At 33.5% G+C, this 12,496-nt stretch overlaps 1 long non-coding RNA gene across 1 annotated transcript; it reads left to right on the forward strand.

The window, feature by feature from the left end:
* The first annotated feature begins 9,540 nt into the window (after nucleotides 1–9,540).
* On the forward strand, nucleotides 9,541–11,844 carry LOC127837397 (uncharacterized). The gene is made up of 5 exons (XR_008029263.1): nucleotides 9,541–9,725; nucleotides 10,161–10,243; nucleotides 10,459–10,479; nucleotides 10,669–10,751; nucleotides 11,596–11,844. It is a non-coding gene; the product is annotated as an uncharacterized LOC127837397 (long non-coding RNA).
* The last annotated feature ends 652 nt before the right edge of the window (nucleotides 11,845–12,496 follow it).

A 12,496-nucleotide genomic window follows, 5' to 3' on the forward strand; every position in this document is an offset into this window, starting at 1 on the left:
GTAGTAGTAGTAGTAGTAGTAGTAGTAGTAGTAGTAGTAGTAGTAGTAGTAGGAGTAGTAGTAGTAGTAGTAGTAGTAGTAGTAGTAGTAGTAGTAGTAGTAGTAGTAGTAGTAGTAGTAGTAAAAGTAGTAGTAGTAGTAGTAGTAGTAGTAGTAGTAGTAGTAGTAGTAGTAGTAGTAGTAGTAGTAGTAGTAGTAGTAGTAGTAGTAGTAGTAGTAGTAATAGTAGTAGTAGTAGTAGTTATAATAGTAGAAGTAGTAGTAGAAGTAGTAGTGGTAGTAGTAGTAGAAGTAGGAGTAGAAGTACTAGAGGTAGTAGTAGAAGAAGTAGTCGTAGTAGTAGTAGTAGCAGCAGTAGTAGAAGTAGAAGAAAAAGGAGAAGAAGAAGTTGTTGTAGTAGTAGTAGCAATAGTAGTACTAGTAGCAGAAATAATAGTAGCAGCAGCATTAGTAGTAGTAGTAGTAGTAGTAGTAGTAGTAGTAGTAGTAGTAGTAGTAGTAGTAGTAGTAGTAGTAGTTATAATAGTAGAAGTAGAAGTAGAAGTAGTAGTGGTAGTAGTAGTAGAAGTAGGAGTAGAAGTACTAGAGGTAGTAGTAGAAGAAGTAGTCGTAGTAGTAGTAGTAGCAGCAGTAGTAGAAGTAGAAGAAAAGGAGAAGAAGAAGTTGTTGTAGTAGTAGTAGCAATAGTAGTACTAGTAGCAGAAATAATAGTAGCAGCAGCATTAGTAGTAGTAGTAGTCGTAGTAGTAATAGTAGAAGTAATAGTAGAGGTAGTAGTAGTAGTAGTAGTAGTAGTAGTAGTAGTAGTAGTAGTAGTAGTAGTAGTAGTAGTAGTAGTAGTAGTAGTAGTAGTAGTAGAAGTAGTAGTAGTAGTAGTAGTAGTAGTAGTAGTAGTAGTAGTAGTAGTAGTAGTAGTAGTAGTAGTAGTAGTAGTAGTAGTAGTAGTAGTAGTAGTAGTAGTAGTAGTAGTAGTAGTAGTAGTAGTAGTAGTAGTGTAGTAGTAGTAGTAGTTGTTGTAGTAGTAGTAGTAGTAGTAGTAGTAGTAGTAGTAGTAGTAGTAGTAGTAGAAGTAGTAGTAGAAGTAGTAGTAGTAGTAGTAGTAGTAGTAGTAGTAGTAGTAGTAGTAGTAGTAGTAGTAGTAGTAGTAGTAGTAGTAGTAGTAGTAGTAGTAGTAGTAGTAGTAGTAGTAGTAGTAGTAGAAGTTGTAGTAGTAGTAGTAGTATTAGTAGTAGTAGTAGTAGTAGTAGTAGTAGTAGTAGTAGTAGTAGTAGTAGTAGTAGTAGTAGTAGTAGTAGTAGTAGTAGTAGTAGTAGTAGTAGTAGCAGCAGTAGTAGTAGTAGTAGTAGTAATAGTAGTAGTAGGAGTAATAGGCAATATGAAAATACCTATACATAATTTTTAACCACAAATCGATTTTTATACCAGCGATTTTGTTGCATAACAAGGACATTCTTTTTTACCAACAAATATTTTCCGATTCATTAAAGATTCACAACGTTAATTCCACTATGCACTTTTAGGTGTTAAATTTGTGAAGGTTACACGAATTTGATTAAATTCTACCTCTGAGTTTGATCAACCAAATTATGACGCTCTTATAAAAGCCGGTAGGTGATCGATGTGTTAATAGCCTTGACATTGCGGTTAATGCTCAAGATTTGAGGCAACAAGGTGGCATGCGAAAAATGCCATATTTTATACATTTTATGGTGTTAGTTTGACACCTGCAATTTGTTTATCTATGCAGTTCATAAACGACGTGATATACATTTTTTCGCATTTGTTGTTGGAAAACTGTTTGAAAAGTAAACGAGTTACTCCAAAAATAGTAATCAATACATGTATTATGATATTACACGAGGAAACGTGTGATTGAATGAAGAACACAATCATCCCATTTAAATTGTATTGCATGACAAAATAGTTTTACACTCACTCCCTTCATACTTAAAAAGATTCCGAAAATAGCAAAACTCTTTGCATGCATACAATACTAACACAGAGGAGAGATTATGGTCAACATGCATATACCTCATTGATTCATATACAATTAACGGATTAATCTTGCTATATGAACACAAATCTTTTTGTTCAAGCACAGCTGATTTGTATTATCCTTTCAAAATCGCATACCATTTTGACCGTTATTTTTTCAATAAAACTTCTATTGGTGGATACAATAAGTCAACGTGTAAATTTGTATTGACCAAATAATAGCATAATCTGGGATACGCCTATTTAAGTATTCTAGTACACTATTCGGTTGAAACGGAAATGAAGGGGTTTCTCGAAGACCCCAAAACATGGATATTAACACAGGTTTGAATAATATCTGGATGAAAACAATATCAAATGAATGCTTGTCTTCCATTTCGCTCCTCTGACATATTCGTCCATTCGTTTAATATGTTTTGATAATCTTCATATGGCAAGTATAGTATAAACAAACGAGTCAGACAGAGTAGGAATTAAACATGATCAACATTGACAGACATTTTGATACTCGAAATCATGAACATAAAACGTACTATAGATACACACGTCTAGGATGTACTGATATGAAACGTATTACTTTTATCGGCGCTCATTATGATTTTTCATTGGGATTTCTTGAAAAAATATCAGATGATAGATAAGCAATAAACAAACACATATGTCACGGGTTGAAATAAAAATCTGGTCTCAACTGAGGATGCAAAGTTCATCGGCGTTATTGTTAAATGTCGTCGGAATTCTAAAGACAATAATTGCCAACCGTGCAAGTATGAATCGAGCATTTTAACGAATGTATAGAATTGTGGCATGGTAATTCGAATCCAGAGCAGTTTGATATCAAGAGTTGATTATTACCAAATTACTACTGAAGGTCATTTCAGATAAGTAATGTATTTACTTAAGCTCCCATTCACATCAAATAATAATGAACATGGTTTAAAAAAGACAAAAACTATTAATTCTTATCTGTCCTACAAAATTGTTTGAAAAACAATGGTTGTACAAGTCTTTGGCTTACTAAGGTTCTAATAAGATGAACTACAATGACAAAAATCTTACACATGATGAAAGATGTTTGATCGGAGCGGATGATTGACTGTAGGCTAAAGTTCAGAAATCAAACAAAGTACGACCCCAAACCACATAAATGCATTTACAAAAGAGCCTCTCTGACCTCAAATTCGTAGACTATGGTATTATTTCACCTGTACGCTATCTTAGCAATTAACGTTTTCTGTACTTAAATAAGTAAAGACTGTCTTTAAAATAAATTAATTGTTATTTATCACATGAATTACGTGGCCACGCTGGGAACTGTCAGTCTTGCTTTCTTCCAATCGACCTTGTCGCGGTTGAATCAATCATTATTCCAGTTCCAGTACTATTATGCGTGTCACCATGACTACCAACACCCTTTCTGAGAAGGCTAAGTACATGTAGTTACAAGTACGCCAGTTCAGTTTCTCACAACTGGTCGAATTATAGTAGCACCATTTAATGAACGGTTTCAACTCTAGTTATTTGATTTGAACCCGCATTGGTAGTACAAGCTGACCGAGTAGGATCGGGAAGATTTGTGCGGATTTCAGAAATGTTAAGTCCAGTACAATTTGGATTTTTCATCATACGTTAATATCTATTTTCAAAGTATACGATCGCAGTTTAAAATAATCAGTTATTTGTATTACTGGACACTGCTTTCAGGTTAAGTTTTGTTATTGACTTTTGAGAAGATTTTCGTTCTTCCACAGGTATGACAAATGTTTCTTATGTACAAATTAGTTGCGATTCGCTATAAGTCGATTTTTGCGAAAAATGTTTAAACCCACTGATCGATTTTAAATTCAATTCAATATATACTTCTTTTCTTAAGCCGATGCTAGAACCAAAAACCAATGCCTCATCGTTCAAATGCAGTTTAAAACTAATTTAAAAAATAATTCGAATGTATTGTCCAATGTATTGTCCTTGTTCATTGAATAGGTGTTGAAAACAATCTTTCCGATCTTTTGAATAAAGTATGATATATGCATTGTCCCTGTGCACAATAGAGGTATAAGGGAGTCAAATTGTGCACTACGATAAATGCAAAATATAGCATCTGTAATTAAAAAAGCCAATATTCGCTCACATAAGCGTCCAAATATGATCTCTATACCTTTAGCTACCGACATTCTTAGAGCCATTGACGAGATAATTTTTCTGTAAAGTGACCTTTCTATCCGTACCTTTAAATCAATCGTTTTAAAAGCGATTGTGTAATTGTACATTATTAAGTGGATTCAGAATCCAGATAAAACTCTTACAACGAGTTTTATAAGAGTTTGTACTCGAAAAGCAAATGAAAACATGTTCAATTAGAAAACTTGTTGTCATAAAAAATATATATTATCGAATTGGACTCACGATTTAAGACTAATACTACTGGAAGTATATACGTGTATACTATTATCTATATTAATACGCGCAATTCTTGCTATACAAAATGTTTGATTTTTCTATAGCTTTTACATAGCATAGCATGGTCTTATTCTTATAACTTGGACATTGATGTCGATTTAAATGATTAAACACATCAATCTTTTTTTATTAAATATTAAAAAAAAAAATTTAAGAAACGGACTAAAATGGTTAGTTTGATTTGTCAATAAACAGGTAAATGCAGTGTTACCATCAAATGTGCAGTGTGCACGGGCTTTGCAGCTGGGGATTCTGCGAACTCGAGACCGATACCCACAATTCGTACTCGATTGCCGATGACTGTGTTGTGTGTATAAAAATCAATACTACCACCGGAGCGAGTATGTATGGTGTTTTCCAGATTGAACGATTTAGTTTTTTATGTTAAGTGTTATTCTTATACAAGTCAGATCAAGTCCGAATCATAACTTAAAACAGCATATAATAACGTTAAATTAACTTGTTAGCATTGTTTTGGTATGTTTTACCAAAGAATCAAAGTTTCTGTCGAGACCAATAAGATCTATATTGGAAACAGAGTTTGGTCATACAATCTTGACGGGAGTACCAAGCATATTTAGACGATGCATGCGAACTCAAACTGTCCGGGGTTAACTATTGGCGGCGATAGGAGGATTTAAATTCCATATGCTGTCAAACGCAAAGCCTTAATGATTTCCTGCTGCATAATGGTTACAATAACCAGTTTGTTCCTGAAAGCAAATCTTTTTTCAAATCCACAATGTGGAGAATGTGTTACTAGATGGTATACAGACATTATTAATTAATCAACTATATACTTTGTATATGTTTATTGCATGTTTATAATTATTCGCAGTTGTGACGCGGATCTGTGTGAAAGAAAAAAAACGAGTCGCCATGCACGCTCAAGCAGGCTTCAAGCATCTGTTATTGCGCCAAAAACTTATGCAACTCGAGTAAGCCAGACAAGTCAACTGCACGATACGGTGCTATGATTACAACACACACGTTGGCGGTTATAGTCATTATGGGAAGTGTTGCTCTGAATTGGCTGTTTCAAACATAAGCGTAACTGCGCTTGGTGTAAATGTTACATACCTATACGATTGCTAAAAACACACATGTTAACGTAAAAAAGGTTTACTCATCGAAAACTCTTGAAAATAAAGACAGTGAGCGAGTTCAAGTGTAAACGGCAGTGCTCTTTCGTTTGGTGCCTGGATAAGGGGCCCAGTATATAACATCGGACTAATAAAGTATGTGGCGCACACGAAATATTGGATTGTCCAAATACCATCTTTAAGTGATGTTCTGATTAGCAATTGATGAAAACAGGCTTAACTTAAACAGGCCCAAAGTGCCGCTGAAACATATTTGACAGCTTTCTGTCACTTGGGTGTGACAACCATTAATAACTCCGTCTTGAATGTGTGAATTGATAACATACAGAGTTATAATGAATATCAATGCGAGTTGCTCAAAAGAATTAAACGGGTTTTGCTTTATTAACTGGACACATATCTAATGCTTTTGTATTGGAACTGTAAGCTTACATAAACCAAATGTGAAAACATTCATATGTCCATTGCATTTAATTTTTGCGATGACTAGCGCATATAAATATTGCTTAAGCATGTTATTCCTTATATACAACGTAAAAACGCTTCGAAATTAATCTTGCATCATAAACTGTTTAACGAAGCACTGTCGTTTATGCATTGCATATGATCTTTCTTAAAATGCCTAAATAGCTGGGTTTTTTTGTTTAGTTTTAATTGGTATTTTTTGTTTAGTTTTAAGTGGGTCAATTATGCTATTGATAGCTTTAATAATGTGTTAATGTCTTTACTCTTCATGTAAAAAAATTGTGTTAGGATTTCCTAGCTGTGCATACTGCAATGAGCATCAAGTTTATATCTGCGTTTTGAATCCTTGTGTTCGCTGTTGGTGACATTAACATATACAATCAACAAATGACTGTGTGTGTGTGTGTGTGTGTGTGTGTGTGTGTGTTGTGTGTGTGTGTGTGTGTGTGTGTGTGTGTGTGTGTGTGTGTGTGTGTGTGTGTGTGTGTGTGTGTGTGTGTGTGTGTGTGTGTGTGTGTGTGTGTGTGTGTGTGTGTGTGTGTGTGTGTGTGTGTGTGTGTGTGTGTGTGTGTGTGTGTGTGTGTGTGTGTGTGTGTGTGTGTGTGTGTGTGAGTTTGTAAAACCTACCAACCGGGGAAAATCGTATGAATACACACCAACAAACCGGGGAACACCTACCAACCGGGGAATTCCCCGGTTGGTTTTAGGCGAAAATCTCTAATCTACGTGTATGAAATACCAAACTGTCAATTTAAATTAGAAATCCAACGCCTTCCCCGATTAGCGGGTTTGTGGCATGCACAAAATATACACAAATCTTGACCAAATTACAATCGAGTGTGTATCCAGGCTTATAACAGTTCCCCGGTTGCGCTGTTTAAAATTCATACACTCGGTATTTATATCATTTAGTGAAAGTAAGTTGGAAAAATGGAGTTTCGAGCGAACAAACGCATTTAACTAAGGTAAGTTTTTTTATTAAGTTTACATCTTTCAATTACTAGTAAAAAGCGTTTTTATGTAAACGTTAAAGTAATACTGGAAGACGAATTCTAAAGATCGATTTATATAAATATCATTTTATTACAAAGCTTGTTTTACGGTACATATTTCACGAATATATTTTATAAATATACGTTAAACAAAGTAGAGCTCTAGGCAGTTTTTCGTTATATATATATATATATATATATATATATATATATATATATATATATATATATATATATATATATATATATATATATATATATATATAGTGGAGCTATCCTACTCACCCCGGCGTCGGCGTTAGCGTGAGCGTTAGCGTGAGCGTTGGAATGTTTTGGTTTGCGTACCACCTCAAATATTGTCCATGTCCCTTGACATATTGCTTTTATATTTAGCATACTACTTTACCAACTTGACCCCAATCTATTAACAAGAGCAGACAACTGTAAGAAGCATTTTGTAAGAATTATGGCCCCTTTTTCAACTTAAAATATGCACATTATTTATAAATCTTTGTTAAAGTTTACGTACCACCGCAAATACTTTCTATGTCCCTTGACATATTGCTTTTATATTTTGCATACTTCTTTACCAACATAACCCCAATCGATAAATAAGAGCAGACAACTGTAACAAGCATTTTGTAAGCATTATGACCCCTTTTCCACTTAGAATATGCATATTATTGATAAATCTTTATTAAAGTTTGCGTACCACCTCAAATATTTTCTTTGTCCCTTGAAATAAGGTTTCATATTTTGCACACTTCTTTTCCAACATGACCCCAATCTATAAACAATAGCAGACAACTGTTAAAAGCATTTTGTAAGAATTATGGCCCCTTTTTTCTCTTAGAATATGCATATTATTAATAATTCTGTGTTAAAGTGTGCGTACAACCTTAAATATTTTCTTTGTCCCTTGACATATTGCTTTCATATTTTGCATACTTCTTTACCAACATGACCCCAATCTATAAACAAGAGCAGACTACTGTAAACAACATTTTGTAAGAATTATGGCCCTTTTTCCACTTAGTAACTTTGAATATTTTGTTAAATTTTGTGTTTACATCGACTTTACTTCTAAAGTATCAAGGCTATGGCTTTCAAACTTCAAATACTTTCTTACTATCATGAGGGTACTGCACCTGACAAGTTGAATTTTACCTTGACCTTTGACCTTGAATCTGAAGGTGAAATTAATAAATTTTGATTAAATTGCCATGACTTCTTTATTTAGGATCATATTTGATTCATACATTGACAAAACAACACTTACCTGATATATCACAATGGACTTCACCCAAACCATCCCACACGCAACACCCTAGAAATCCCCCCCCCCCCCCCTAAAAAATGTTTTTGTTTTCCTTATTTTTTTAACATGTTAAAAAAAGCAATTTTTTTTTACTTAAGACCGTCCAACCATCCAACCCAAGCTATTGCTATCAAACTTGAAATACAATCTTATTAGTTTGTTTTATGTCTTTACAAATGTTCAATACATATGTTTTGTGGAAACCTGAACTCAGAATCGTCTATAATGTACCACTTCTTTAAAACATAAGCGATCAATATGTTTGGTTCAAACTTATTTATTACGACATAGTAACATATTCACAAGTTACATGACATTGACATAGGATCAATATGTTTCAATTATGGTCCTCTTCCAGTTAGAATATGACTAAAGTACCTTGACCTTATTGAATATGAACAATTTCCCCATGGTGACTTACTTTATACTGTCAAGCACTTGAATAGTCGAGCGCGCTATCTTCAGACGGCTCTTGTTTGCTTTCTCATCGACATTTCCATTTTAACATTTAGTAGCCAAAAGGGTTCAAGTCCCCTTGGTCTCGCAAGAACGTACTGCCTGAATTACGTTGATCCACCAGGTTTTGAAGTAAAAACCGTCAATGATGTCATAGGTACAAATATTTTTGTATATGGTTATGTTTAAAGTCGTTTAGAAATTATTAAAGAACATCGTAGCCCCTTTCCTTTAAAAAGAACAAAACAAACATGGACTATTGGGTTGCTTAATACTGGGCAGAAGTATGGAAGAAGCATAAACATGTATTGATTATTTATGAATAAAACACTATTGGCGCCTATATCTAGCCTTCAATTATATGACCAAAATGATTATTAATATAAAATGTCTACATATATAAATATTTCAGGCGAAGGAGTCTTTGCCACTAAGCCTTTTAAAAAAGGAGACTTTCTTCTCGAATACAAAGGGGATCTGATTACACGAGTAAAACATGCACGGCAATTAGAATTGGAATATGAAAAGGAGGGTCAAGGCAGCTTCATTTACTTTTTTAAATACAGAGACAAATCTTGCTGGTAACTACAAATTATCTTTACTTTGCACATCAAACGTTTAAATCACGCCATTAGAAGAAGAATTATCTTAAGTTTTTTCACCATAATAATTAAATATGGCATGCGCGTTATTTTAGTTTAAAGCACCAGAAGTGTTTATTTAAATGTCTTATTCAGCATTGACGCAACCAACGATATATTTCATGAGGTTCGAATGATAAATGATGCCGAAAATGGAGACGCAAAACAAAGTTGTGTAATGAAAATAGTTGAAGTCAACCAAACTCCCCATCTATGCACTTTCGCCGACAGAGACATTGCAATTGGCGAGGAACTCTGATATGATTATGGAGTACCAACACTTCCATGGAGAAAGGTACATTCTATTGTAAAGATGTCATCTTTGATGGATTTATCACTAATATTAATCACATTTTAAATTAGCTTTAAATGTCTTTTGACTTATTATTTTTATAAATATATCCAATCAGTTTTATGATAACATTCATGTTCATTCATGAGTTATTCAATTTAAATACAGATATTCAACTATCTTTTTGCCGTGAATTAAAATGTTTAATCATTGAACGTCGTCAAGCGCTACTTAAATGCGGTCTGTCTGATAATGTGTATTTGTTATTTGAATTGTCAGAAATGCACGGAGCAAAAAATGGGTATGTTTCACAGTGATTTGTTATTACTACACATGCATTAATACAAATGCGTTGTACTTAATGGTTTCATAACTAACGAACTTTCTAACACTGACTAGATTATGTGTAATACCAATTTTTATTGTTGTTTTGAATAGGCAACACAATGACTACTAGATCTACAGACAGCCAGGAACCAGGACAAACAACATCCATGCACACGGAAGAAGTCAATGAGACGGTTTGTAATATTTCGCAAGGTCGAAGCTACTAAGGCGTATTTTCTGGTTGGTTTTGTCTTCAGTGAAATGGGCGTAATTTCGCCTTACTAACGCGTATTTTCTGGTTAAATACCTTTTAGCCGTGAATTAAAATGGTTTATCATTGAACATCGTCAAGCTCTACTTGAAATGCGTTCTGTCTGATAATGTGTATTTGTTTTTTTTGCATTTTCAGAAATGTACGGAACAAAAATGGGTATGTTTCACAGTGATTTTGTTATTACTACACATGCCTAAATACATATTATGAACATCATGAAATTATTGTAATTGTTGTACAAGGAATTAATGCCAATGTGTTGTACTAAATGGTTTCATGAATAACGAACTTTTAAACTCTGACTAAATTATGTGTTATACCATTTTTTATTGTTGTTTTGAATAGGCAACACAATGACTACTAGATCTACAGACAGCCAGGAACCAGGACAAACAACATCCGTACACACGGAAGAAGTCGATGAGACGGTTTGTAATATTTCACTATGTCGAAGCTACTAAGGCGAATTTTCTGGTTTGGTTTAGTCTTCAGTGAAATGGGCGTAATTTTACCTTAAATTATATTGTGCCAATATTTATTCCGGGTGATGCTAATTGGTATTTGTGCTTAACATAACACGTACGTCAATGATCATTATATTAACATGTTAAAGCACACGTTATGCGAATTTTAAAAGAATAAAATATTGCTTACCAGTTGTAGTGACTATGAACTACTTGTCTTTCAAAATCTTCATATACACAAAGAATTTAGAATGGACATTGGTTGATATTTTATCTTAACGACAAAAAAACAATAGCGTCTACTCGATATTTGCTATACGATACATTCTGACATGGGTAAGAAAAGATAGTTCATTTTATACCCACCACCGCACAATACATACAGGATTTACCGTGAACCACAGTCCGTTCATCAGTTCTTTTTTCTTCCAACACATTTGTCCAGAGAAGTTCAATACCTTTCATTTAACCGTGCATACATTTTGTCTTATTAGTATCTGTAAAAAATATTCATTGTATACTTTTTCGAACTTTGATAACATGTTTGGAACAACCTGGTATATGTTATGACATGCTACGTCGGTGTATTCAGCCAATCTTTAAAAAAGTAAATGTTTGATTCATTAGGCAAAATAATGTTTCCAAATTTGTCGTGTGACATCGATGTCATTATCAGGTGCCGTAAGTACCTGGACGCTTTTGTCGTAATTTTGCTATAAAAAAATGTACTGAAGTATATATATTTAATATGAATATCTTACACGTGGCAGTTACCAACGTCATATGGTGTTTTATTATCCATGTACAGAAAAGGGTACTTCAAATACCAGGAGAACAAAACAAGCAGCCAAAAAGCAATGGAGTGAAAACGAAAAAGGAGCTGTTCACAGACACTTTGATCGTTTTTTGATAATGGGTAAATCACCAGGGAAGAAAGAAATACTTGCATGTATTGAAAGTGAGAATGACCTTCACTACCGAAGTTGGAAAAATGTCAAAGACTTTTGCAGAAATTTAATTCAAACAAAAAAGCGACGGGGACTTTTAACTTAAAAAAATATTACACATATAATGCACGTTTAGGAGAATACGTTAAAGGATGAAGTTGCCACATTTTTTGTGTTTCTTGTTCAATACTCTTTTCGAAAACGATATATGTGTGCTCATTGTATTTGAATGTTTTATTAATACGGTTCAGTCAAAAACGATATTTGTTCGTAATCATATCGCCGAACAAATTAGGATTGGTATATAGTTCGGCCAAAGAGTGTTTCTTTGTACTTTCTATTACGAGTTTCTACGAGTTACTCACTATTCAAGTTATTTTTACCCTAAACTTGGTGAATATGAATGAATATAGCAAACATGATAACATATCAATCTAGAAGGCTAAACATTCAGAGAAGGCACAAAAAAATTCAGTCGGATAAATGGAAACAAACATTTTGTTCAAGCACAACAAACAAACACTTTTAGATGTAATAAGATAAATGTAAATAACATAAAAAAACTACTGCTTAACTACTGCTACAATATGAAGAATACAAATGAATATTTTGTCAATTTTACAAAATTTGTTTTGAATGACAGGTGTCTGACTTGCAGTTAAGTACTTAATAGTTATTTTAAAGTAAAAATTTACCAAAATGTAAATTAGTGCGTAAATATCGCACTAGAATTGATTAAATAGTTGTTAAATATTACAATAA

This window comes from Dreissena polymorpha, chromosome 7, assembly GCF_020536995.1.
Source record: "Dreissena polymorpha isolate Duluth1 chromosome 7, UMN_Dpol_1.0, whole genome shotgun sequence".
In the NCBI taxonomy this organism is placed as follows: Eukaryota; Metazoa; Mollusca; class Bivalvia; order Myida; family Dreissenidae; genus Dreissena; species Dreissena polymorpha.